The following is a 5,441-nucleotide window of genomic DNA, read 5'->3' as shown; positions in this document are numbered from 1 at the left end:
CTGTTCACCCCTAAGGAATAAAAAAACAAACTGTGGATCCTTGCCCTCAACACAAAGACTGCCATATTCCAAGTCACATTATTTTACCAATGGAATTAGAGAGTTAACAGTATTTTAAATTACGTTTATAACACTGCAGAGACCTTAAGTGCTAAACTTAGTGGGGTTCGTGACCAGAGAATTGGCATTTTCTACACATGTTAACAAAGCAGTTACCAATGGCCTTTTTACATATTTTTTTTCTTTAACAAGGAGTAATATGCATGTAGAAAAGACCTACTTAAAGGCTTCATTTATATTCTTTTAAATCAAATCTTTATTTAATAACTTATATATGTTGTTGGAATGGTATACATTTTTGCAGTCCTTTGTATTTTGTGGTAGTTTGAATTGTATCACTTCTAAACAGCAAACTGTTTTTGTTTTCTTTTTTTTAAAATTAGCAGATACCTGAAGTACTATTTTTGCAGGGTTTGCACAGGCCCCTAACTGTCTACTACACTTTGATATAATCTATATTCATCCTGTATGCTGAGCTGATAAAATACATTGTAAATTACGTATTAAATATTTTATCTGCTTTTACAAGCGCAAGGTGCAAAAATATATACAGTAGTCTCATTGATGACTGTAAAGTGAATTAACATTTGGTGATAATGTCTAAGCTTTTTGACTCTGATCATAGCTCCCCTTCACTTTTGTCTTAACTTGAAAGTGGCGTGTTTAAATTTTCTTATATACTTCACTTGAATTATTGCTGTTGTCACATTTTTTGCCTCTGTAAATCCATCTAATGATTGAGCAACAGCATTTGCCTTTTGGTTTGGGTGGTTTTTTTTTGTTGTTGTTGTTCTTTTGTGGGGGTTTTTGTTTGTTTTTTGTTTTCTGGTTTTTTTGTTTGGATAAAAGAGATGACTTCTGCTAATTTTGCTTTAGAATGGTTACCTTAGAAGTATTTGAGTGGAGCATGCTGAGTTTCACTGCTACAAGGCTTTAGTTTTCTGTTAGGCTTTATGTGAGATGGACTCATTGGTAGGAGAAGAGAGGAAGAAGTCCCAGATAGTAGCCACTCACCAAGACTCATTCATACAGCATGTTAGTGGTAGTTTCTCCTCCACAGGCAGCACTTTTAGATCCTTTGTGAGCAAGCTGTTTCTGGTCACTGCTTGCCAGAGATGAACACAGAAAGCTTTGTTTCATTTTATAAGAGCTATCCTTCTGAGTTTCTTTGAAGGGAAACATTTCATGTAATGAAGTTATAACGAACACTGGAAAGATTTATTATAAAATTATATTCTTGTATACTTTGTAAATTAGTCTCTCATTAAGTTTTTTTTTTTTTTTCTTTCTTTAAGCATAGGACTGATAGAATAGAATCAGGCACTGCTCATAGGAGGAACACAAATTGTGGAAATTAACAAATTGTTCTTGTTCTAATATATATATTTTTCCATTTCTGTCATGCTTGGAAAACTAGTAAATGTTATGTCTAAGATAAAATGGAATGGTCCCTGGATTTACTTCTTATAAGATGCAATAGTATACAATAAAGTTGTTAGCATGAGCAATTAAAAGAATATAATGAGGTTATAGTTACTAAAGAAGTAACTTTCCCAGATGGGTTAAAGTTGAATAAACTGACACCTTGATGTTATGATATTAGAATTTTAACTTAGTATTAAGTATTCTATAAGGCTTCATTTTACCTTCCTTAATTATTGTCCTTGTCAAACTCAACCCACTGCTTCTCCACTGTGTGTGTTTAGAGAGGGCGGAGTGGAAAGAGTCTTCAGGAAGATAAGCTAAAATTGTCTGTGTAGTCTCTTGGTTTCCTGTGAAGTTACTGTTTGTGCAGGAGGTGGAGGGAGGCAGGGGAAATCATGAGTACAGATAAAAGAAAAAATTGTTTTTGCCCTCCTGGTTCTTTCAGTGGTAGTAAAGAAAGCCTTGTCATTTCTACTGTTGTAGATGTAGATGGGAAAGAAGCTCTTCTCCATTGGAGTGAAGTATGTTTTTAAAACTAATTAGACATGAAATTGAGCTTTATTCCAAAAAATAAAATCATAAAGCCTGATAATTGGAGAGTTGTACTCTCGATTTTTGACCCTATATTAATGATATAAAGTCTAGATAGAAACCTCTGCTCCAGAGTTGCCAGATAATTATTGATATGGTACAACCACTCTCGATGTTTTGTTTTATTTATTTATTTTTTCTTTACTCTTCTTTGGTTTCTATGTACCTTTCTTTTTTTTTGCGGTACGCGGGCCTCTCACTGCTGCGGTCTCTCCCGTTGCGGAGCACAGGCTCCGGACGCGCAGGCTCAGCGGCCATGGCTCACGGGCCCAACCGCTCCGCAGCATGTGGGATCTCACGGACCGGGGCACGAACCCGCGTCCCCTCCATCGGCAGGTGGACTCTCAACCACTGCACCACCAGGGAAGCCCTCTATGTACCCTTCTTAACCTCAAGCGTTTCATTCTTCTTTTTTTAACCTGTAATTTAAACTAATTCAGTAGCAACAATAGATAATATGTATACCTGACCTTGCTCTGAAGCCTAGAAGGTCTTTAGATAGGAACAGGGTGAAAGGGTAATGAAAGAGGACCAATCAATTGCAGCATGTATACAAAGGAAAGATAAAAAAATGATAAACCAAGGCTGAGGAAGTTTTTCTGATACTTTCTTCACCTTTCTAATACCTATCTTTTGTGTTCCTGTCCTTATAATTGTGCTATTAGGAAGAAGACACAAGTTATCATGTTGTGTATTAAAAGTAGTAGGTAGATAGAACCAATATATTTTTCAACTAGTAAGTGTATACTCTTCGTATATATAATTAAAAATTGGTTTAAGATAGTCATTAAGAAGGTATCTGAATATTTAAAGTATACAATCACTGTTTCTGTAATGATGCGTGTTCTGCTTCTTGTTTTGCGTTGTGATTATAGAGGAAGATTATTGTTTTTAAATATATTGCAACAATTTTGGGGTAAACAGTAATCTGAAAAGAAACAAGCATCACATTACCATATGAAATATGAGTGTTTGAATTTCTTTTCTTCTGGGGTTATCTCCTGAAAATAGCCTAAAGCTGTGGCTGTTACAGCTAAATTGAAATCTTTTAAAAAATATTAGCCATATATTATTAGTGATTACTTTTTATTTGGCATTAAAATAACAGAAGAATGATATTTCAGTTTTAGATTTTCAGTAAGAAAAAGTAAAATTTGAGAAACAGACAAGGAGGGTAGTAAGAAGTAGAATGAAAGGTAGATAGGAAATTCTACAACCTGACAATTTTTAAAATCATTTAAAATACTACATTACTTTTATCAGATGGTTTCTAAATAAGGCAAGTTATGCATTGTGCCAAATATTTAGAACATTAAAAAATGAATTGTTATACTGTTTATTTCTTTTAATACATAATTTGCAATTTTCTATATTATAAATACTACCAGGGGTCTCGATCATTGATCTTATATTATTTTCAGATAATATAACTTACATTTATAATTACCACTTATGTCTAGAAGGGTTTTGACTTATGCCTTTGACTTTTGAAATTTATCTTTTGACTTCTGTTTGCCATTATAGTTTTCACAGTCTTTTTAGTGTGACAAAGAGGGAATACATAATTTGTGACCATTTAAAATGTTGAGATCTTCTAGAAAAGGGTTTAGATAGTAATGACCAGCAAGAGCCTTACAGTAATTTCTAAAGATATAGAGACTAAGTAAATCCTTAAGTATTCTTTTCTAAATTATAAAATGCATTACCTAGATTTTAATAATTAAAAGCTGGGATTCATTGAACATAACACATTTATTTGATTTCATAGTAGGCATTGATTCTAGTAAGTTGCTGTTCTGTAGTTTTTTATCAACCAAACAGGAATATAGTTGGTGTTGTGGACTAAAATTCATGCTACACCTATGTCTGACTTGGATGGCTTTTCCCTTTTCAAGAAAACAAATTAATTACAATTCTGAGCAAACTTTCCTAAATGTAAGTATTTTAGTATTAATCATATGTAATGAGAAAAATTTAGAAATACTCTTAAGAGTTTCCAATTTTAAGCAAAAGTACTTTGCTTCTAAACAAATGTCACTTTGATAGATCTTTAGCACTGCTTGGGCTATCTGGGATTTATATATCATCTGTTTTCTAAGGAAGCTGAGTGTGCTTTTGAGTGTTAACCTTTCTGCAGCAGATAATGAACATGGCATGTTACATGGCCCACCCAGAAAGAATCTTATCTTAAAGCATCTCGTCCTCTCCAGAATACTGCACATATTTCCAAGTACATTGCATTAAAGCCAAAGGATGAGCCTGCCTACTTAAATGACCTTTATTCCCACTGAATCAGTTCTCACTTTGATTTTGATACTTCCTGGCAACTGAATCATTTATTATCAAATACTCAAGAAAAAGCTAATATGATTTCCTTAAATTTGAACTTCTGTAGAGCAATGAGAGAAAGGTGAGGGACAGCAGGGATAAAGTATGATGATGTTGAAAAACAGAACAGTGGTATTTGCTAAACTGTATCTTCAGTGGTAGCAAGCTCTTTTAAGGAAACCATCTTATGTAGTACTTCCTAGAAGTATAAAAGTTCCTCAGTTTGTGTTTAATTACGTAAGTAAGACTATATTCTAGGAAAAAATAAAAAATACAGATTATTATAGAAGTGCCCCTAGTGTACCCCCTCCCAAATGCTAACTATTGCTGTATAGTGTATACTCTTCAATCACCTTTTCTTTATGCATTTATATACATATATATTTACCTATAGAAATACATAATTTTGTGCATTTAAAATTTTTACATAAATTGTGTCTTACTATGCATATGTTTTGCAACTTGCTTTTTTTCTTACCAATATGTCTAGGAGCTCTTATGTGAATATATACACTTTCATTTGTCCCAAATCTCTTTGGGTGTATTTTGCCTTTTTATATAACTTCTGACTCTCCATAAAACCTTCCCCAGGGACTTCCCTGGCTGTCCATTGGTTAGGAGTCCATGCTCCCAAGGCACGGGGCATGGGTTCGATCCTTGGTGGGGGAACTGGGGGGTCCCACATGCCACGTGACCTAAAAGAAAAAAACTTCCCCAAAGGAATCTGGTCAATTAGGTGGAGTTCACTGGAATCATAGAATTTAAATGCCAGCCAGTGCTTACCTTAGACAGAGCCAGGGTCTCTTTTAAGCATGTGAGTCAGGAAATTAGAAAGGCATCTGCCTACAATTCATTTGAAGTATTTTACTTTTGGCCCCCTGTTGACTGACTAATATATAAAATTCAGGAATTTAGCAGATTTTTCTTTATTCAGAATAGGCTTTTACTTGAGGGAAGAAGGAAAAAGAGGGAAGGTATATAGTTGATAGGAAAAGAGGACAGGGGAAACTAAAACGAGTCTTTATACAACTTTGAGC

The sequence above is a fragment of the Phocoena phocoena genome, chromosome 11, assembly GCF_963924675.1.
Source record: "Phocoena phocoena chromosome 11, mPhoPho1.1, whole genome shotgun sequence".
Lineage (NCBI taxonomy): Eukaryota > Metazoa > Chordata > Mammalia > Artiodactyla > Phocoenidae > Phocoena > Phocoena phocoena.
This window is presented reverse-complemented; position numbering follows the sequence as displayed.